General features: G+C 42.2%; 1 protein-coding gene across 1 annotated transcript in view; it reads right to left on the bottom strand.

Annotated features, from left to right (window-relative positions):
- The window catches only part of DENND2A (DENN domain containing 2A), a 96,476-nt gene extending 85,027 nt beyond the window's left edge, over window positions 1–11,449 (bottom strand). Inside the window, exon 1 of the mRNA XM_063135068.1 lies at window positions 11,353–11,449. The gene's annotated coding sequence lies outside the window, so the exon portion shown is untranslated. The remainder of the gene's footprint in view (window positions 1–11,352) is intronic.
- Window positions 11,450–24,262: the final 12,813 nt, after the last annotated feature.

Raw genomic sequence — 24,262 nt, 5'->3', positions numbered from 1 at the left:
GAATGTTGATCCCCCCAAATTAACTACATACCTCACTTTACAGGAGTCCTTCATACCGTTAACTATGATTGTCATACTGAAATGTTCCATGGGGAATAGTAACTCCTAAATTAAGCCCTCCATTGACACAATTGTTGCTTCCCTGAATTTCTCATGATTGTGACATCAGAGTGGCTAAAACGTCTGCCATTACAATCTTGGGAGTTGCTGCTAGAAAGCTGCAGCTATATCTCTGGAGTCCACAGTTCACCATCTGAACGTATCCCTAAGAACACTTAGAACACATATCACAAAGTCCTATTGTAGCATAAGACCCATCTCTTTACCTCCCAGCAACTCTCTTTCACAGAAGGTAGAGAAGACTTAGAGTATCAACCTGGCCTCTTCAATCCTTACACTTAAAAATCTGCAGAAGAGACAACTGTAGTTAATTTCACCTTCAGCTTGATGCCTAAATTACAGCTTTAAAATTCTATCACATTCATGTAAAAGATGGCATCATATTATAATTTTAGAGTGTGAATTTGTATGCGTATGGAAAGGGCATTCGGGAAGGACATCATTTTAGTTCCTTATATTAATTTTAATTACATAAACAATTTTTCAAAGAACTTTTACAGGCCCTTGCCCAAAACCTGGTTTCATTTATAATAACAGAAGAGGATGTCTGTCCGTCTGTCTGTTAGCACCATAGCTCTAAAACCATGAAACCTAGACACCTGAAACTTGGCACATATACTAAAGGTACCCAGGGGGTGTGCACCTCAGGGTTATTTGGTTGTAAAAGTGCAACAATGAATTTTGATTAATTTAAATGTGTCTGTCTTTGAAGACTGCAATATTATCTTCAGTCCCTAGGTGGCAGACTTCCTAACCCATGAAGCAGGATGGGGGAATAGTCCAAAAGTCAGAATTATAAAGTTGCCCTCTCCCTGCTGCTGTGCGGCAGCCTACAGGGGAATGGAGAGAGCAGACCCCTCTGTCAGGATCTATAGGGGTGCACCAGGGCAGCAGCTATGTCTTCACTCAGTTACATGGGCACAATGTGCCCAACTCTAACTTTGCTTGAAGGCTTCTCTGTATCAAACTAAGGATGATACCATCCAGTGTGAAGCCAGGTGAGTTCACTAGTAAAAAAAAAAAAAAAATCAACCATGTCTCAAGAAGCTTTTTGAAGCTCATTCTAGAAATGTCCATCCTACAGTTTTTCATTTTTAAAGTATAATTTATCTCTACAATTGCCTCAACCAACCAAAGAGTTCTTCCAATGGTATGGGCGCCTTTGTTAAGTTTTAGCCGATTCTGAAACAATCAGCACTGGTTTACTTTAGTATGCAGCTTGCGTGGACATGCAAAAAGACATTATTTAGATTTATTTGATCAGCTTGGTTCCCTTTTAAGTCTTGTTCATCTGAGCCCTGGACAATGGGATTGAGAAGGTAAACAGTGAGCAAAATCCAGCAATAAGAAGACCAGAAGAATGAACACCAAAAGCAAAGGACATTGCTAGTATAAACTTACAATGCAACCTAAGAACAGAGAAAAAAGCCAGGTCGTAGGGATACCTTTTGTTAGTAGCAGATTAACTAGGATCTCAGGCTCTGTCTGTTCAGCCTTGGTTCAGAACCACGTTTCCCAAAAACAGAATTGTTAGTGGCTAAAGCAGTTGTCTACATGCAAGATCCCACATGCTGGATAGGTGAGGCTTCAGAGAAATAAAAACTTGAAAAGAAATTGTGGGAGACAGGTGTGGGAGGAAAAATTCCATTCAGAGGAGCAACATCTCAATGCAGAATTCCCTTATACCTTTAGAACTCTCTGGGACTGGAAGCTTTCTCAGATTCTGATCTGATGAGAAAAATCTGGGCTTTCACCCAGGTTAGTGTGGAGCATGCACAGGTAACTTAATCAGGAAGAACTTGCATTTCTTGCTGTTCATTTTTTACATGCATTTTGGCGCCTCTGTCTTGGTCTACAGCTCTCTGGGTGAAAAACTAGAAGTTGGTGAATAAGTGCTGAAAATCTAAGCTCAAGCTACTGTTAAGAGCAAGTCAGGTTAGGTTTTTCTCATATTTGGCAGTCCCTTTTCCAAAGTACATGGAGATTTAGAATTTTCCGACAGCTTCATCCATGTGAGTAACTGCAAAGCTTATTGTGCCTGACAGAAATTGTACCTATTTTTATGTGATTTTGGAACTTTCATTCCAGAGTTTTGACAACCCTCCTTTACACACCCAATGGCAGGTATGCCCTATTAGTACTTTGAATTAGCAGCAAATCATTATAGATAAGCACAGTTCACGCTGGCAACTAGCATGCAGACACATGAGCATGAGGAAAGATGTTCTTAAAGCTACATAAGCAACCTGTAAGATCTTGTCTCAAAATTCATGTTAAGGATGCTTAACATATATATGCACTTTGTATATATGGTTTTTAAGTGCATCCTCAGGAAAAATCTCCCACGTCCTGGAAATGGAATGAAAGTTGCAATTTCTTCAGGGTACTGCAATTGATCTCATGAGAAGGTAAGTTTACCGCAGAAAAGTAATGGGCTTAGTGAATTTACTACATGAAAAAATGAGTTTAACATGTTACTGTAGAGGCATCAATTAGGACAAAATAGAAAAGAAATTCAGGACAGATAAAAGGAAATACTTCTTCAAACAGCACATTGCTAAACTGTTGAATTCACTACCACAAGATGTGTTGATGGCCACCAATTTGGATGGCTTTAAAAGGGGGTTGAATCAATTTGTGGAGGAGAAGGCTATCAATGATGGCTAAGTAAAACCTCCAGCATCAGAGGCAGTAAGCCTATATACATTAGTTGTTGGGGAACATGGGTGAGAGGTGCTTTTCACCATGTCCTCCTTGTGGTTCCTTGGTTGACAGCTGGTTGGCCACTGTGTGAACAGAATGCTGGACAAGATGGACCTTTGGTCTGATCTAGCACCGCTCTTCTTGTGTTCTTAAATGAAAGAGAGAAGGAAGGACATGCTTTAAAAAAGAAAGACATCCACCCACAATTAAAAGGTGATTTGAGAACCATCTTCGAATATTTGAAGGGCTATCTCACAGATGATGGAGCAAATTTGTGTTCTTTTGCTCCAGAGGGTAGGGCCTGATGCAATGGGTTCAGATTACAAGAAAAAAGATTAAAATTGAGAAGAATATCTTGATGGAATGAGTTGCTTTACAGTGAAAGAGATTTCATTAGAAGGTGGAGGACTGTTCTTTGTTGGAGGTTTTTAAAAAGAGGTTTGATGGGATGCTGTTGTAGTGGATTTTCTGCATTGGTGGTGGTAGCGGTTGTTGGACTAGATGATCTTGAGGTCCCTTCCAACTATATGATTCTATGAAATATATCTCAGGGCAGTTTAGAATGAGAGCAGAATGACATAATTAAAACACTACCAAAAAAGAGCCACTATTTAAACGGAAGCACTTTCCAAATTCACTACATTCAAAGCCAATTCAGATAGCAGAATGGATATCTCACTTTCAGTGTTTAAAACACAGCTTCCTTTTCTATCAGATCTAAACCATTCCTTTCATTTAAAAGGTCTAAGAGAATAATTCTGGTGCCTAGAAAATAACCATGTAGGCAGGCACCGCCAAGATGAAATTCCCTGAAGGAGGAATTCCATAACTGGGAACCACCAGTGGAAAAGCCCTACTTCTGAGTAAACATACATAGGATTATGCTGTAAGGCAGCAAGCCTATGAAGATTTACTTGGGAGCAGTGCATGAAGTAATGTAACACACTTCTGCAGAGATGTTCAATAGCAGCTAGCAACAAAAGTGATGGAAAGGTAGACTCACTCACGGAGGGAAGCCCATTGACTGTGTCTTACCCATGGACCCTCAAAAACCTGGACCTGACACTGCTCAGAAGTAAGCTTAATTGCGTTTTATGAGGATTATGCTCAAGATAAGCAAGCAGGGGATATAGCAATTGAGACTGAGAATTTGCATATATCTGCAGCCATCTAAGCTAATCCATTAAAGACAGTAAATAAGTTGCAAATTGTCTCTCCTCCAGCATAATAATGAAACAGACATGTATCTTCAGTATGCTTTCGGCCATCAACAACCAAAGATTTTAAAACAAAAGCACACCAAAAAATATTAAACTAAAATAAAAAAGTAGTAAGGATTGGTGGGACATTATAAGAAGTATCTAGCATTTCCAGGCCAATCTGAACTAGTTTGACTCTGTATCAGCTGCTAAATTCCTGGCGGTTCAAGGAACGCAGCCACAGAGTTTTATAAGGACAATAAAAACAAAACACATCCAGAGCATATTCACTAACCAACCTACAGCAAAAGAGCCACGTGGAATTACCACAGGAGTATAAACAAATGTTTGGTAACGTGCCATTACCAAAACACAGCACTATTTTGTGGTTTAACAAACATTGAAGGTGTATCTATACCACACTGGCCCCGTTCAGAAGACACTTTAAACCATGGCTTTAACCATGGTGGTTAAGCCAGAAAGCTGGGCTGTGTTCAGAAGACACCTTAAACCACAGCTTTAACCATGGTGAATAAAGCAAAAAGCCTTATTCACCATGGTTAAAGCCGTGGTTTAAGGTGTCTTCTGAACATGGCCTGGCTTTCTGGCTTAACCATCATGATTAAAGCCATGGTTTAAGGTGTCTGAACGGGCCCATTAGAGATTTAAACTAGATTAAACAGTAGATCCATCTCCCAAGGGAACCTTTGGAACTGCAGTTCTGTTGAGCAGGGCTAGGGATCTTTAACAAAGAATTTCAACACACCCACCAAATACCTTCTAGGATTCTAGGGGCGGGGGAGAGGAGGGAAAGGATACAGTACAAGCTGGACAGAAACTCATAATATATCCCAAATGTCTTAGCGAACCTACCCAGCACTGTTCCACCTGAAGTAATTTGCAGAATATTTAAGTTACAAAGAGCACAGAAAAAGACAACTAGAATGATCAAGGGGCTGGAGCAACTCCCTTATGAGGAAAGGTTACAATGTCTGGAACTGTTTAGCTTGGAAGAAAGGCAAGTATGGGGAGACATGATCTAGGTGTACAAAATTATGCATGGTGTGGATAGGGAGACATTTTTCTTCCTCTCTCATAATGCTGGAACCCAGGGTCATCCCATGAAGCTGATTGGTGGGAGATTCAGAACTGACAAAAGTAAGTATGTCTTCACACTGCCCACAGTTAAATGACGGGATTCACTACCACCAAATCTGCTGTTGGCCACCAACTTGGATGACTTTAAAAGGGGATGAGACAAATCCATGGAAGATAATAAGGCTACTAATCAGTGGCTACTAATCATAACGACTATATGCTACCTCCAGTACCAAAGGTACTATGCATCTGTATACCAGTTGCTGGGATATTAAGTAGTTGGATACTTCCTGACTGTTAGAGCAGTGCGACGGTGGAATCAGTTACCTAGGGAGGTTGTGGGCTCTCCCACACTAGAGGCATTCAAGAGGCAGCTGGACAACCATCTGTCAGGGATGCTTTAGGGTGGATTCCTGCATTGAGCAGGGGGTTGGACTAGATGGCCTTGTAGGCCCCTTCCAACTCTGCTATTCTATGATTCTACTGCATTCATCTCCTGCTTCTGGGCTTTCTACAGGCAGCTGGCTGAGCACTATGTGAACAAAATGCTGAATTAGATGGGCCTCTGGTCCAGTTCAACATGACTGGACTTCTGTTCTTAAGTCCCTTTGAGATTATGAAAGGCCAACCAAAGAATTTGACAGTGTTCACTCATCTCTGGAACTACCAGACCTGAAGTGGGAGCTGAATTGGGAGAACGAGGGCTTTTCATGAACATTTCTACACACACACACACACACACACACACAGAGAGAGAGAGACGAACGACAGTGATTTTTTCAGTTCCGGGGGTGGGGTGGGGTGGGTGTTGAGAAGTGCGTAGGAGAGGGGTTGCCAAGGCAAGTAGGCCAGCACGCCTTCCAGCAACCATACGACTAGGTAACTATTTAGGCAACTAACTAGTTAGGCAAGAATAAGAATGGGATTGTGCATCCCACTGAAAGTAATGCAGTTTAGATGAATCGGTCATTACTTCCAGTGTGATGTGTACTGATAGGCACATCCCCATTCTCCCCAATTAGATGAGCACCACTAGAACTGAATCAGGCTGTGAAGTCCTTGCTGAGAAGGAGAGGGAACATTGCCAGGACAAGATGAACATAGGATGAATATAGATTTAGTTATTTACAGCATTTCTGAGCCTCCCCAGAACTAAAGTTCTTTGGATGGTATACATAGAAGATGGTTAAAATACAACATAAATAGAAAAAAAAATACAATTTTAGTATAACACACTTTACAAAGATTAACATTAAAATTAAAACACAGAAAAGTCTTAAAACTCTACAAAGAATGTTTTAGGATGTTTTAAGGATGTTTTAAAGATGTTTTAATCATGTATGGTATGTTTTTAATCAGTTTTTAATGTGTATTTTATATCATGTTTTTATACTGTTTGTTTTATACTTTGAATGGTTTTAGTTTTTGTGAACCGCCCAGGAAGCTTTGGCTATTGTGCGGTATAAAAATGCAGTAAATAAATAAAATAAAATAAAAGCCAAAACAGAATCCACTGAAGAATCCCTAAGGCTAAAGGGCTCCTAAAAAGCCTGAGGAAAATGAGGCAGTCCTTGGCTGTTACCGAATAGAATGCAAAGCAAGTGCTGTACAAGCATGTCTGGGGAGGGCATGCCACAATTGGGGTGCCATCACAGAGAAGGCCCTCTCTCTCTCATAGCCACCTGCCAGATCTCACTTAGTGGTGGCACTAAGAGTGTGTCTCCCTTCCCTCAGAATGAGGGTAATGGGAGGAGTACATTTGCATGCAATGGATCAAAACTAAAGAAGTCCTAAAAATGGTACCAAAGCAGCAGAGGTGTGCTTGTATCTGCATGTTGTTCCACCATCTAGCATCTGGGTCTGGCTGGTGAGCCTCAGAGTTCTAGCGGGGTAAATGATCCTGAAATCTAGCCACCCATAGATCCCAATCTTCCTTCTGCCCACACATGCTCTTAAAGAGAGGAGAGGGAGGCAATAAAGGTTTCAGGGCCTACTCCAGTTGGACTTCCCACACCCCGCTACAGGGCCATCTACCACCACTTGCGCTGTGGGAAGGATACTAGTGAGTTTTTATTATTAACTTCAGGAAAATGGGAATTTGCCTTGTACCGAGTCAGACTATGGATCCATCTAGCTCAGAATTGTCACCACTGACTGGCAGCAGCTCTTCAGGGTTTCAAGCAGATTTTATTATTTATTATTTATTTGTTAATTACTTTTTTATACCGCCCAATAGCCGGAGCTCTCTGGGCGGTTCACAAAATTTTTCTAGCTCTACCTGGAGATTGAGCCTAGGATGTTCTGCATCCAAAGCATATGGTCTACCACTGAGCCAAGGACAATCCATATATAGTTTTGGCGCTTTTTGTATTGTGTTTTTACTATTAGTTAGCCCTATGTGGTCTTATTTAGTCCTACATTGATGTTACTTGCAAGCTGCTTTGGGAGGGATTTGTATCCTGAAAGGCAGCATATAAATAATTGTAATAAATAAGAAAAATATTGGAGCAAACTAGCAATGTTACCTAAAAGAATATTTTTGACAGGACATTTCACAAGATAGAGGATCAAAGTTGGTTTAGGAGCTCTCCCTCCATTCTAAATATCAGCACTATTTGGTGAGTGGTGTCACTAGGCTAGAACGACAACAGCAATTCTCCTGTCCTCAGAATCCAAATATATTAATTTGAGGCAAACAGTTAAAAAAAATGATCCAGCTAGCTAGTTAATGAATGGCTGTTATTTTAAAAGGCACTAATAGCAGGCAAGGCTTTTGAGCTTACCAGCAGCACCAAAAACCCAGATGAGAAGTTTAATGAGCCTCAGAAGGTATTTCATGGTATGAACTCCAACCACTGCTTGAAATGGATGGGAAAGGGGAAAGAGAACGTTCAAGTCAACCCAAGATCTGAACAATTTTTTTTTAAAAAAGGAAAGGTTTTCAGTTTTAATTTTCATCATTATTTTTTCAAGGGGTCTGTTTGGTATTAAACATTTGTGTAAATGAAAAGAAGTAAAAATTCTTCTAGAAGTGGTAGCATTCACCAGAGAGGTTTTCTAATCACAACATTTTCTAATTGTTATATTGTCGGGGGTGTGTGTGGAGGGGGCAGTTCTCACTGAAAGTACAGTATTGGTAGCGGCTGCATGCATGCAACCAAGCTCCAGCTACTGATGTCATACGTATGGGCAGACTTGCAAAGGCTGATGTCAGATGAGGAACTCTGTCCTGGCTTTTAGCACTCTACTATGAGGTCATAGCCTTGCTGCCTAAGTTCTTTTTAATAGACAGAGGCTAGGGACTGAACCTGGAGTCTTCTGCATGCAAACATGTGCCCTGAAGCACTGGCCCTCAAAGACTCTCCACCATCCTCCTCATAGCAGCTTCCACCTGTGGCACTGGCAGCTGGAACTTGGCACGTGCTGGGGATGCCAAGCTAGAGGATGGATGCTAGCATAACCTCTAGCTAACAGGCAGGATATGCCTTATGAAATAAATAAATGGACCCCATATCCAAATTACCCTAAATTAAAGAATACAGAACATGGTAGATTTCCTCTTAAAGTGCATATACCAGCTTCCTCTCGATTAACCTTCCCCAATCTGGAGCTCTCCACATGTTTTGAAGTACAGCCCCCAGCATTCCTGACTATTACACAAGCTGACTGAGGTGGATGGAAGTTGAAGAATAAAACATCTAGAGGGCACCAGGTTGGGGAAGGCAGCTCTACATCAGAAGCAAATGCTGCCAATTATTTAAAATAAAAACATACACCCTGGAGGAGTTTCCTCTTTCCGTCAATTTCTGTTTTAAGCTGACTTGACATCCTTACTATTTCTTAAATAGTAATGTGATTTTTCTGAAGCTCAGTTACACCCCTTAATTATCTAATGTTACCAATGAGGCGCAAGCTTATATTCTAGTATGCCAAAAAGCACCAATCGTATACGTTAAGCCTAAAAAGAGACTTTGTTGTCTTTTAGATTGGAGTCTGTCATAGAGTGATAGGGTGAAAAAGAGCTATTACTACGGCCTTCAGCTCTGCAAATGCTCCCCCTCTTTTAAAATTTATTACTACTTTCCCTCCCTATAATTTAGCTGGGGAAAAATGTGCCTGTCTCAGTTGTTCCACTTTGGAATCTGGTGCTGGAAATTGAATCTATTTTTTTTTAAATGGAACACTATGTAGCTATATCCATGAAGCTCTGTTGTGATGTGACAAACACCACAATCATAATTTTCTAGACAATAGAAATGTGTTGTTCGTTACCATATATATGCACACATTTTGGGAGAGGGTAAAATGGTTTAATTATCCCCTTCCTCCTCCATGCTTTGTCAATCCAGCACATATTACAGATGAGAATACTGATGCCAGAGAAGACTTTAAACACTGTGATGTGCAGAAAATCCAAATGATGAATCCATGGTGGTTAACAATTTATAAACAGTAAATTAATGCCAATTTCCCCATCCTTTAACCCCCCAAAAACCACTGCCTGAGGATTCCCCCTACATCCTGTGTTAGGTACAGCAATGGCTGAGGCTGAAGGACAGCTGTGCAAAATGAATCCACTTCTGAGGTAAGATTAGAACCTAGGCCTACCCTCCTGAATATATAACAATGGTTGAAGAGGGATGGATGTGTCAGAGTGTATGCGTGAGCAGAGAGAGATTAGATGTATAGGTCGCATGAGAAGAAATGAAAATGGCATTGCACAATCTATTCCTCCATCACTCTCAGGGTTTATAACTTTTGTTTTTCTTTCAATGTGAAAGGGGGAGGTTATTATGCAACAGTTTTTATTTGTAAGAAATTCTAGGAATTCTTTTTCAATATTTTCCTAGTTTCCTCCCAATTATAAAACCAAGGTAATGTAACAGGCTTAGAATTATGCTTAATTTCACCGAAACTCCTCAAGACCTCTGCCAAACCTCCCCACTCCCTGGCTTTTAAATAAGATAATCTATCTGTCCCCCATTACTTCCTTGCAAGCTTCATCATATAGACAATTTTATTTCATAGCGGGGGGGGGGGCACCTTACAGAAAAGCATGACTGAAAAGCTCATTTGACTTAATTCCTCTAAATAAGATTAACATTAATAAAAGTAAATTGCATGTAGCAATATTGAACAGGCCTTGTCATCACTAGATGGAGACCCTTTATCGGCAATAATCATAATAAAATAGAAAGAAAGCTTCAAGGTTATTACCTCTGGAGAATTAGATCTGCATTCCTAGGAACACAAAAACTGTGAGACAAAAAGGGAAGAGAGGAGAGGATTCATCCCAGCCGCACAATGTGGACCAACACAATTTTACTAAATGAGTCCTACTGCTTTGGTAAGGGGGCTGGCTTTTCTTCGTTGTGGATGTGTGTGTGTGTGTGTGTGTAGATATATATCTATTTTCCTGGCCACAACGAAGAAGAGAACACACACACCTTCCCAAGCTGTAGGGCTCTTTTAATAAAATTGTGTTGCTCAGCATTGGGGAGGGGTGGGCGAACCCTCTCCTCTTTTCCTTTTTTGATATTGATATATATATATATATATATATATATATATATATATATATATATATATGGCATTCTCTTCTTCCACATGTCGAAACCAGGGCTTGGGGGATGGCCCTTTCAATGACAACGTCCAACTTTTCCCAATAAGTCGCCCTTTCTCCAACACTCATGCTGTTAAATTTCTCCTCCTCTGCTCATCCTACGACAGAAATCCTCCTTCGCCAAATTCCCATCCCCTCCACAACACCCACAAATCTCCCGAGTCCAAACGATTCCAGAACGTGTCTCGAAAGGATTCCGCAGCTGCGAATTTACGCTGACTTTCTGAGGAGGGGGCGTGGGGGAGATTCCAAGGTTGCATCCTTCTCCCATTACAGCCAGACTCCTTTCCTGCTCTCAAGCAACCCCCTCCCACTTTCCCCTACCCCACCCTGCCCTAGAGACCATTCATATCAGTCACGATGGGGCCAGCGGCAGAATTGGAGGGGTGTGTGTGTGTGTGTGTTACCATATAAGTCCCAGCCAAAAGCAACGAGATGGGTTTTTTTGCACAACAGGCAATCGAGCCCGGGAAGCCTTCGCGGCGTCGGCGTCCCCCACCCCTTAATGACAGAAACCCCCTGCTAATAAGAACTAGCACAGGGATCCAGACATCCCACCCCCCAATAACGCCACACACACACCCCACCCGGCGCAGCCCCGGCGCTTACCTTGCTCGACGGCAGTCTCCGGGCTGCCCCCCATCTGCCTTCCGTTCTCATCTTGGGAAACTCCAGCCTCAGCCCGGCAACGGCGGCGGCTGCTGCAACGGCAGAAGCAGCCTCGGCTCGCATAGTCCTCTCGCTCGCTCGCTCGCTCGCCCCTCCTCCTCCTCCTCCTCCGCGCCCCCTTTCCTTCCTTTTGTTAGCGGAGTTCCTCACAGTTTCAAAGGAGTTTCCCCCCCACTCTGGCTCTCCAAGCTCTGGTCTCCATAAGGCTCAGCTTCCACTCCACTCCCGACTCTCTCCGCAGGTCTCCTTTTCTCCTCGTTTTCTTTTTCTCCCCACCTCCGAGCCCGATCCCTTCTTTCCCCGACTCTCTGTCTCTCACTCTTCAAAGCTTTAGGATATTAATCCCAACCTCCTTTTTTCCCCTCCCCCTCTTTCCTCCTCCTCCTCCTCCTCCTCCTGTGTCTTTCTTCCCACCCTTCCCTCGCCTGACCCATCCTGACTCCTTTCCAGTGAGCTAATCTGCAGCTGGCTGGAGTACAGGCCCCGTCGCCATGGAAACCCAGAAAACGTGAGGACTCGGCGAAACGACAGTAAACAGGACCTTCTATAGGACAACATTTGGGGTCTCTGTGTGTATATGAGGAAGTAAGAAAGGGGGTTAATAACCTCTTCAGGCCTGCTTGATTTTTCTAAAAGAGATGGCCCTAACTTAAAAGTGCCCTCCCTCCTCAAATGCTCATTTTCAAAGTTACTGCCTATGTACAGCAGTTGCTGGGGAACATGAGCGGGAGAGTGCTCTTGCACCCATGTCCTGCTTGTAGGTTTCCCTCGGGCAGAGGGTTGGCCAGTGTGTGAACAAGAATGCTGGACTAGATGGACCCTTGGTCTGATCCAGCAGGGTTCTTCTTATGCATTCTTATTCACAGCAGCACAGAAGCAAGACCATTGAATTCGATGGACCTTACTCCCATGTGTGTATAGGACTGCAGCCTCTACAGGCTTTTATCAGAATAAATACTGGCCCTCCTCTAAGGGCTGGTCCTCAAGATCACTCATCTGCAGATTATTTTTCTCTAAAATGCTGAGCCATCCATACGCAAACAGGAGGTTTAAGAATGATCAGTTTCTTCAGTGAATGGCTACATAGAGAGAGTAATGACTGAAGGGGAAATGTGCCCAGTTTGGGAGAGGGGAAAGTCGAGGGTCACATTGATGGTTCACTGAGGAGAGGTTATTTCCTTCCTGGGCAAATAGATATTACCATACACCAAGCGCTAATTACCATAGTATGTATGGGATCACTTGGTCAGCTGGTTCCAGTGTCTTGACAAGGGGTGATGAGAGTTTTGTCATTTCTGATTAGGTGCAGATGGACAGTTAAAAAAAAAAGTTTTCAGCTCTTGGGAGGATATTACAATTTATGTGGTTGCACACAAAACTTGTAAATGGCTATTTATATTCTCTCTCTCTCTCTCTCTCTCTCTCTCTCTCTCTCACTCACACACACACACACACACACACACACACACCGTCCTTCTCTCTGATTATAATTTCTAGAGCAGTAGCCATGTTAGTCTATTGCAGTAAAACAAAGAGTTGTGGCACCTTAAAAGACTAACATATTTATTATCGTATAAGCTTTCAGAAAGGGCAGTATTCAGAAACCAATGGGATAACATTTCAACATCCCAGGACATTCTGTGGCTGACAGGAAAGGAGACTTTTTTGAACAAAAGAACTTTAAAGGGAGACTCCAGCATAAAACTGCTGCATTACAACTTAGCAAGAATTTGTGGCTTCAGTCATGAGAACGGTTCCCTGTCTTGCTATATGTGTTCATTTTGCATACATTTAAGCTTTAACATAGATGTCACAAAACTGTATGTTTTGCAATTCATTTCCAAGTGACCTCACTGTTTACATTTTTAGAAATCTACACTCATAATTATATGTACCCGCCAACTGAAGATAACACTTCATGCAACTGATGAAATGGACTCTGTTCCGCAAAAGCTTTTGCCATAATAAATTATTAGTGTTTAAGGTGTTATAAGATTCTTCATTGGGTTTTTCCTTTGGTTATGGTGAAGGATGATGGGAGTTGTAGGCCAAAACAATTGGGAGGGCTGCAAGTTGCCCACCCCTTAGTATTATTTCCCACTTATTTGTGGATTCAAATTGTTGTTGTTGTTGTTGTTGTTGTTGTTATTATTATTATTATTATTATTATTATTATTATTATATTTCTATACTGCCCCATAGCTGAAGATGTCTACGCAGCTTACAAAAATTAAAACATTAAAAACAATATGCAAAATTAAAAAAACATTAAAAAACACAAGCAACAGACAGTATACACAGAGACAACGTACATCTAAAAACAACTTTGAGCAATCAAAAGTCTGTATCACATGACTTTTAGCGTACTCACTGAACGTATGTACAAAGTGCACATAATTTTATCAAATTTGTCAATCAGTTTTTCTCCCCTTCCCCACACCTCACTTCTTTTATTTTAATTAACACAATCAGTTCACTTGTACATACCACCACCTTGCCAGAGGCTAACTGATCTGAAACTTGTCTGATTCACACAAACTGTAAATTTATTTATTTATTTATTTATTACATTTCCATACCGCCCAATAGCCGGAGCTCTCTGGGCGGTTCACAGAGAACCTTTGCATTTCTTACAAATTCCTCCTCCCGACCCCACCCCATATGGAGATGATTGGCTGGAAATCCTGCTGTCCTAAATTGATTCTCACAAGCGGGTGGGGTGGGGTGGGGGAAGCAGTGCCCAAAGCACTTACTGTACTTCTTACTGTACTTCTGCTGCGGTTTAATGGTGTACTGTACTACATCAGACCCTAAATAGGTTCTATGAACGCCATCTACTGGACATGGAATCAGTCACAATTCCAGGATCTATGCATTTCCACTCAATCCAGTAGACCTTAAAAAAAAACCCTGTAAGAGCGCCTCCAGTCAGATAAGGCTTTTAATGTCCAATTGCCCTGTCTCGGTGACAGAATTTTATGGGGGTGTCCAAGACAGGAAAAACTCCTACAACTCCCAGCATTCCCAAGCCAGCTTGACTGGCTAAGAAATCCGAAGAATTGTCTGTTATTTTTTCTGTCTAAAAATGCATAGGATTGCACCCTATGGAAGAAACAATGGAATAACTGCACAGTACATTCCAATGGTTAGCTCTAGGACCTTTACATCTGGGAGCACCTGAAGATCCATCATAATTCTGCCCAGTGTCTCTCCGTCTTGCAAAATACCTTTCAGGGGGAAAGTTATGATGCCAAGATATATACATATATATATATATATATATATAGAGAGAGAGAGAGAGAGAGAGAGAGAGAGAGAAAATCGCTCACTTTGTGCTATACATACCTATAGCACCTGACCTACAGCCTTATGCATCAAGTATTTACTGTAAAGCCTGATCTCACACTTTCCTGGTAGATTATGGTGCAAAGCATAGTTCCCCATCAGCACACTCAAGAAGGCCACTTTTTCAATACTCAGGTAAAAACTATAAAGTCACCACCTCGTTCTATTAGCACTCTTGCTTGTCCTTCCTGATCTTCCTTTTAATATCATCCTTTATTTCTCACTACCCCAAAAGCAAATCCAAATGGATATACCCCTCAGTAACTGCCTCATCAGTTATTTCATGCCCCCAATTCCTATACAACCTGGAAAAATACCCCTACTCCACTTCAAATTACAGAAAGCATATTGTTAACCAAATCACCCCTCTGTTTTAAAAGCTCAGTTTCACAAATATAAGCACCACCATATTTCTCTTTACTTCCACTCTGTGCCTCACCTGGGATGGATGCTGACGTCAGATAAGAACTGGAGCCAGATAAGAAGAGCCATGCTGAATCAGACCAAGGGTCTATCTAGTACAGCATTCTGTTCACACAGTGGCCAACCATTCTGCCTCTGATATTGGAGGTAGGGTATTGCTATCTTGACCGGTAGTCTTATCGATTTGGGGCCAGGTTATTTGAAGGAATGCCTCTCCCATATGTACCTGCCCAGATCTTAAGATCATCCACAGGGGCCCTTCTCTGTGAGCCCCTGCCAAAGGAAGTGAGGCAGGTGGCTACTAGGAAGAGGGCTTTCTTTGCTGTGGCACCCCGGCTGCGGAATGAGCTCCCCAGAGAGGTCCGCCTGGCACCTACACTGTATTCCTTTCATCGCCAGCTGACCTTTTTATTCTCTCCGTATTTTAAGACTTAATTTTAACTTAAATTTAAATTTTACTGTTCTAACTCTGTATTTTAATCTTATATCAATTTTTGCTGCATGGTTTTTATCCTGGTTGTGCTTTTTATACTGTATTTTGTATTTGTGTTTTTAGACTGTTGGTTGTTTTATTATTTTAATTTTTGTGAACCGCCCAGAAAGCTTCAGCTATTGGGCAGTATAAAAATGTAATAAATAAATAAATAAATAAATAAATAAATAAATAAATAAATTATCCTTCATGAATTTGCTTAATCTTTTAAAGCCATCAAAGTTGGTGGCTGTCACCACACCTTGTAGTGAATTTCATAGTTTAATTATGTGGTACTAAATGCTGTGTGGATCAAGAAGTGCTTCCTTTTGGCTCTCCTGAATCTCCCACCATTCAGCTTCATTTTGGGCCAGTGGGTAGAGGCTCATGCCAAAATTCTCAGTGGCTGTGTTCAGAAAACACAATAAATGGTGGGTTAATAGTCAACTCCATGGTTGATTATCAAGGGGGTACCACGCACATGACATGATTATAGTCAACCATGGTATGGAATAAGGCCAGCGTTGAGCTGGCTCTAAGTCAATGGTGTGCTTGATTGACACATCCTCTGCCCTCTCCCCTCCCCCCAGTCCTCCCTTTGGTATCCCATCAGCCATTGTGAGTTCTGCCAACTGGTCTAGAGCGGCAGCCTTTGCTTTGGTCACTCTTGCCAAGGACTCTGTAGTTGCCAAAAATAACCAACTGTGTGCAACGAAATAGTCAATGGTGCCTGACAGATAACATGATAAACAATGATTGTTCAAATAATCGATTCTGTACAGTGTTGGTTATTTCGGATAAATAACCAACAATGGTGTGAAAAAGTCCTGACAGATGACACAATAACCAACTGTTGACTATTAACCCACCGTTTGACTATTTAATCCACCATTGGTTATCATGTCGTCTGAACCCAGTCAGCATGTCCCTATTCACAAGCATGCTCCTATTTACATCTGTGAAATCTTGAAGAATGTGGACATAATCAACAGGGTTCCCCCCCCCCCCCCCGCAGATGTCCAATCAAAATTATAGCAAACCCGTAGAATCCCCATTCCTGGCACAGAACTAGGAGACATTCCAAGTGGATTGGGCCCATCATGTTGCTGAAACACAATGGCATTTTTCCATGTCTATATAACATTCAAGCTCTGTGTAAGCAGCATTTCAGATCCATTTTATGGAGCAGTGTCCAAGCAACCCAGGCTTCACAGACAAAGACCTCATTGTGTCAGACAATACGCAGTAGAGTTTTCACCCCAAGGGCCTTGGCGCTTTACAAAAGGAAAATCAACTCGCCTTTGACACAACTCTGAAACAAGCTCTTTCGAAAAGCATGTGAATTTGCTGGAAAGATAAGGACAAGCAAGACAACCTCTTCCTTTATATTGAACATACTAATACAAACTCTAGGTGACAACCTTAAATCGTTGCCATCCATAGCGAGTCGTTTTTAATACATATGCTTACCCTGGATCATGAATTCCAGATAGATGGAGAGCATGATTACGCTGAGTTGATCATTTTAACGATCAAACAAAATAGGTCCAAGTACAATCACAAAAGTTGGTGCTTCTCCAGATATGATGCAGGGAATTGTAGATCAAAGATGTGGTGTAGGGAATTGTGTTGATGCATTCTAGAAAAAACAACACTCACAATATCCTACTGGGATGCCAGGGGTTTGTATAACTTGGGATGCTTCCAGTCAGAGGGCTCCTAGCATTACCATTAGAAAGCATTGCACAACTATTCTTCATTGATTTACTGTGGTAAGAAAAAAAATACAGAAATAGTGGTGATTAAACATGGAATGGTTATGTGTAGAAGATGATGATGTCTGGACCACCTGTAAAATTCTGTGAATGAGGCAGGGTGATGGCATGGTAAAAGCGTAGTGTAGAAGCACCCCTAGAGTCCATTACATATTCAGGGAGTACTACTGAACAATACGAAAATAAAATACAGAGAACAATCAGAACATAGCCGAAGCACCTGGAGATTACGTTTCTATACTGCCCAATAGCAGAGGCTCTCTGGGCGGTTCACAAGAATTAAAACCACAAAATATAGCATAAAACACAATACAAAATATAATGGCTTAAAACTGGTATAAACGGGCAACCAGAGTAAAACCTAATAGCAGCGCAGAGATTTAAAATGTAGCAGCAGACTTAAAACAGCAGAGATAAAAAATGAAATGCTAAAATGCTAAAAATGTTTGGGGAAAATAAAAAGGTTTTATTTTATTACCGGAAAGAACACAATGTAGGCACCAGGTAAACCTCTTTAGGAAGCGCATTCCATAACCAGGGTGTCACAGCAGAAAAGACCCTTTTGCTGGTAGCCACCTGCCTGAGGCAAAGGACAAAGGTCCACCTGTAAAGGTCCACCCTCTCCCCCACCCCATGTACAGACTCAAACTGAACTGAGAGCTGAATTTTGCTTTAACACCGGTACATTGTCCTCTACAACACCTGAGGGCAGCAGAATAGTTTAGGGACAGGCTGTGTCCTCCAACAAGGGGGAATGACTCGGGAGCTCAGGAGACTACTGGTGCTGCCCCCCCCACTCAACATCTGCCACCTGAGGCTGTTGCTTCACTCTGCCTAATGGCACGGCCAACCCTAGTCACAATTTCAGAGGACAGAACGTTGAATGTTTCTTTTCCAGAGAGTTGGAAAAAGGAAATACATGGTTTTAACCATGGATTTTCCTAGCACAAGATATAGTGACTGGCACCAACTTAGATGGCTTTAAAAGGCAATTTGACAAATACATGGAAGATAAGGCTATCAATGGCCCTGATGACAGCCATGTACCACCTTCAGAGTCAGGGAGCCTCTAAATTATGAGTTGCTGGGTAACACAGCTTGTAGCTTCTCAGAAGCATCTGGTTGGCCGCTGTGGGAAACCAGATACTGGACTAGTTTGGTCTTTGCTATGATCCAGGAGAGCTCATCTTATGTTTCTAGTACTACAACTATTCTACTTTGGCGTCCACATGTAGTGGAAATATTCCACAGTGATTTGATTTAAAGGCCATTTATTTTTACACAGTTTTACGAAGGGCGAATCATTTGACATTTGCTAAATGGATGCCACAGGGAAAAAATCATGAAGGACAATATTGTATTACTTTAATCGGGCGCCTCAGTAATGACTCACTGGAGTCAGAAAGAGGTCCTGCCCCTCTTTGTTTTCGGGATTTGTTGTACCCTTATAGCTATAGTCCCTTCACAATTATTTTACAGAACCTTGTCTCTAGAGTAAGAGGGGGTGAAGGGAAGCCGCCTCCCAACTTCTTTTTTCACTAGAGATTCATTCTTCAGGTTTACCTAATCACAATATTTTGAGCGTTCTGGAAAGAAGAACAGCTTTACAATGGGCTGTTTTCGTGTCTCTCATATTTCAATGTAAGTCCCATAGCTGCATTCAGTTACATATTAAATAGGCAGAGAGACAAGAACCATGATAGTTCTCAAGCAAATGTACTTTACAGTTAGGAATAGCAGAAACTGAACACACACATACCCACCCCCAGTTGGCTGCCATGATTATGACCTCCGTGTTCTGCTCCCTCAGGAACTATGGCTATGTGTGTATCTTATTCTGTTGCCCGGGTTGTCATTCTCTTTCCTGCTTTTATTTTTTGATAACTCTGCTCTCATCCATTAGGCCCACAAATCCCATCAAAAGCTTAAGGTGAGTAAGTTGAAGTCTTTTAGAGGGAAATAAGATGGGGCTCTGTTCCCTAAGCTACTGTTACCGAGCTGAAATTCAGTATGTAGGTCTCTACAGAGAACAGCAGGGCTGGCCCTACCATTAGACAGAGTGAGACAGTGGCTTCAGGCAGCAGGGGTTAAGAGGTGGCAGCAAGATGTTGGAGGAGAGAGTGGTGTGCTTAGCCAGTGTCCTAAGCTAGATTTGTGCCTTCAGGCACAGTGGAAAATGCTGCCCCATCCCCAGTATTGAAGTAAGATTCAACTGCTAATATAGACTACTTTTATGCATGGAATGGGTGGGGGTCATTTTTGCTTCAGGCAGCAAAATGCCATAGGTCGTCCACGGTTTGAAGGGCTGTTAAGAGGACAGTCCTCTAGTTGAAGGCATGTCCAGTCCATGTCCAGTTTAGAGATAAAGCACCATCAGAAGAGAGAGCAGCAGGAACCTTGATGTTTCTCATAAGCCATGATGAGGCCTTTGTCCCAGGCAGCAGATGGGAAGAGGGGGCAGATTAATTGTGTTATTTATTTGACTTGTACCCTGCCTTTCTACCAAAACTGGCTTTCAAGGCAATTTACAATCACTAATTAAAAACAATGCAACATGCTTTTGTTTTGCAACATGTTTCTATTCTTTAAAAAATTCCTACAACTATATGTTACCTTTTCTTCAGGAACTAAAGCTGGTGTACATGATCTCCCACCCCCATTTTGATCCTTGCAACAAGTCTGTGAGGAAGGTTAGGCTGAGAGGTAGCCACTAGCCCACGGTCACCCAACAAGATTCATGGATGAGCAGGGAGTTCAGCCTGAGAGCATTAGAAGTGTGTCCTTGAATTCAACTGTAAAACATTGAAAAGTACAGCTTGGCCATTCTAGACAAATGCAGGCACAATCGTGAACATCGCTACCTTTGAATCCTAAATATAAAAGTTTTGCTGCAGTATAATTGGCTACAAAACTTGGATTGTGGTTGATAAATGGCTTGGTCTGGAGTGCACTGTGTAACTTCCATTTTTAAAAAAGCGAAATTCCATGGGGGGAGTGTGGGGGATGTCCTGGATGTTGACGATATTGCGTAATGGAGCCAAAAAAATCTGAACAGCCAGTCATGAGCATGCAATAAATTGCTTGCTAGTCTACAGAAGCTCTAAAAAAAACAGAGATAATGTGGTATTATCTGGGATCTCTCCACCACTAGATGGTGCAGTCTCATTAAACACAATGGAACCTTTTTGAGAAGGGAAGTTTTTAATTCAAAATCATGTGGCTGAATTATTTTATTTATTCATTTATTACATTTCTATACTGCTCCATAGCCGAAGCTCTCTGGGGGGTTTACAAAAAGGAGTGCGTCATGATAGTGAGAGGACTGCAAAGACGAAAGCTCTGGTATGGCTGCGGGATTTTTCCTGTGTTTAGAGAAGCTTTGAGGAGCTAGGCCTGAGTCAAAGGCTTTATAACAGGGGTCCCAATCCAGTTCTCTAGGGTTCCCCAAAAGCCACAACCCCTTCCCCATATTACCATTTGATTCCCACTTTCCCCCTGCTTGTAGGCAGTTTATCATGCCTTCCCATTATGAAAGTTTGAAATGCCTTTCTTAAGGCATAGTTACTGGCAGTAAGAGCTTTCAGGTATAGTGTGCTGGCATTTGGCCACACAGCCTTTGTGTTTTGGCCACACAGCCTTTGCCTTCGCCCTGCCCACCACTGAAATGTACCCTCCCCCCAAGCCATATGTCACAAGGATATTACCTTCCTTTGTAAGCTCTCACAAGCCACAGCTATTGATTAGCTCTTCCCAAGAACTTCCTGCAGTTCAGCTGATCCCCTTAATTGAGGGGTGCCAAACTTCTGTCAGGCTGAGGGCGGAACTTCTGACCAGACTGGTATGGAAATGGTATTGGGAAAGTAGTACATGCAGTTCTTTCGGTAACTTGGGTGGAGAGGAGTAAGATTAGCATAGATCCTTCTTTCATATCATTATGTAGCATATCAATATTATTGTATTTTCCATCTTAGTTGGATTATATGGCAAAATATTTAACCACTTCAGTGACACTCCGTTGAAGAAAATGTTGGCATGTTTCTTTGTTGATATCTCTGCTTCCACCTTGTGGCGATGCTATTGCAGGATAGCATTTTCAATGCGGCTATTTCCACAGATGTAACTTCATCAGGGGTGGATTCAAATCTTTTCCTGGGTGCACTTTTCATTGCAGACTGTAGAAAGAAATAGACTTATAACTCAGTCACCTGCACAGTAGAAAACAAGGTCCTAGAAGCACTATGTCCTCAAATATCAGCCACATAACATTTACAGTTTTCTTTCTGCAAACGAAGAGGGCCCATGGCATACAATATCTTGAGAAATCTTCTGACTGTTGCCATTGAGATACTTTTTTTTTACCTAGCCAATGGACAATAGTGGAATAAAACAAACAAACCAAAATGTTCCAAAGGGGTTTTCAAAGAAAAACCAGTTCAGAGAAGCAGACTTTTCTGTCAAAACATGCATAAGATTGCAACTTTATATGGCCTTCTTCTGACAGCACACATGTGGGTTAGTTTCGGAATACTTTAATAACCTGTGATACATGGGAATTTGGCTCAGGCTACTAAAATGTGCCCAATGCTGCTGAACGGAGGGTGCCAAAAATCAAGTCATGATTCCTCTTTCAGGGCCAGATTAGGCTCAGGAGGCTAGTAGCTGCTGATGCAAGTGCTAGAGCCAGGAAGGAAAAGAAATTCCCAAAGTTTGCAGAACAATTTACCTCCTTCCAACATCTATATATATAAAACGCTTAGGTATGTTTCTGCAAAGGCTTCAGCTGATACAGGTTGCTAAGCAACAGTAAGAACGTGGAACGTCAGCTGATACAGGTTGCTAAACCCCTTGCCTGACTCCTCTGGGCTTTCCAAGGTAATCCTACTCCCCTTTCTGCCTCTTCGCTTCCCCCCCCCCCACGAAGGGGGCAGCACCACAGTCCAGAGCATGAGCGAGGCACGGCCGGGGCCCTTGGTGGCCGGGTGGGAGGCCGCTCACCTGCTGCGAGATGAGGCCCCGGCCTAATCTCATGCGAGCTGGGTGAGCAGCCCAAGGCTGACAGGAACCCTGGGGAGAGGGGGACACCTGTTCCCCCTCCCCCCGACCTCCCTCCCCCCCAGGTCTGCCAGACAGCACTGTATCGGCAGCCTCCAAGCAGCCTGTGCCCCCACGATGATATTTAATTAATAAACTTTAAGATATGCTACAATGGCATATGTTATGCTGGGTACAGCTAGTGTTATCAAAAATTGGTTTGGATAGGGCACACAAATAGGACCTGCATTTTATTCCAGCTTTTTTATTAATTGTCTCCAAGCAGTCCTCATGTCTTTCCAGTGCCTCCTTGAGAGAAACACACAGGTTTTGATCCTGAAATCTTCTGCCTGCAACTGAGATACAGTCCTGTCCCCCATCCCCCCTCAAATCACTGCCAAGATAGCTTCAAACCAGGTTATGACAACCCAGATTGATTGGTAACTCAGTTTGTATAACATAAATGAAAGTATGATAATTCAAGTTTAGTGATTTGTAAAGTATGGCTCCAATAACCAATTCACATGATCTCTACGATATGCCAACACACAGGTTGCATATATCCTCAATAATTTCATTTGGAGTTCTTTTCTACTCCTCCATCTCACCATTGAGTGCTGCGATTGCCAACTGACCAGAACCACTTTTGTGCCTTTAATAGCAACTCAGTCTGTAGAGAGCAGCAGCTCTAGCTTGTCATAACATAGAGATAAATATGCTCATCATCAGTTAACGTCTGTACATCAAGGTACTACCAAATGACACAACTGTAGAGACATAAGATTGTTTAGATCCACTGAATTCAATGAGGTTTATTAGTTCAGACGTAAGCGTGCATACAATAGCAACAAGAAAACTCCAACACCTCCTTTTCTTTCGAAGTACCCCCATTCCCCTCTCCCTTTTCCACTGCCAAGCTGTATTCACAATTTGAAGATCATCGTAAAGTCAAGGGGAAGGTTTAATGAAGCAGGGACTAGAGATGAGCAAAATATTTCACCCACGAAGGAAATCCCAAATCATTCTTAAAGCAGGTGTTAAGAGATACTCGAAGAAATCAGAAACATTTTGTTCAAACATGAGTAACTTCGGTGGAGAGTTCAAAAACCTTACCAAGCTGGTGAAACGCTACAGAGACACACAAGCTGAAAGTGGGCAAACAAACATACCTTCGTGGCTTCGGCTGCTGAAACTTACATTTATTTATTTATTTATTTATTACACTTATATACCGCTCCCATAGCCAGGGCTCTCTGGGCAGTTTACAGAAATTCTAAAATTGAGGTAAAAACAAGTATACAAAATTTAAAACTCTAAAACACAGAACATACACACATAAAGCATTAAAAATGATTAAAAACTAAACATGTGGGTAATTAGGATGTGCCACCATATGCCTGGGTAAAGAGGAAAGTCTTAACCTGGCGCCGGAAAGATAGCAGCGTTGGTGCCAGGCGAGCCTCATCAGGGAGATCATTCCACTGTCTGGGGGCCACCACCGAAAAGGCCCTATCCCTCGTTGCCACACTCCGAGCCTCTCTCGGAGTAGGCACCCAGAGGAGGACCTTAGATGTTGAACGTAGTGACCGGGTATATTCACGTCGGGAGAGGAGTTCCGTCAGGTATTGTGGTCCCAAGCCGTGTAAGGCTTTATAGGTCAAAACCAGCACCTTGAATTGGGCTCGGAAACATACAGGCAGCCAGTGCAAGCGGACCATAGCAGGTGTTATATGGTCAAACCTTCTGGTTCCCGAAATCAATCTGGTCACTGCATTTTGCATGAGCTGCAGCTTCCGAACCGTCT

This window comes from Elgaria multicarinata, chromosome 9 (assembly GCF_023053635.1).
Source record: "Elgaria multicarinata webbii isolate HBS135686 ecotype San Diego chromosome 9, rElgMul1.1.pri, whole genome shotgun sequence".
NCBI lineage: Eukaryota > Metazoa > Chordata > Lepidosauria > Squamata > Anguidae > Elgaria > Elgaria multicarinata.
Note: the sequence above shows the minus strand (reverse complement) of the source record. Positions and strands in the feature narration are given on the sequence as shown.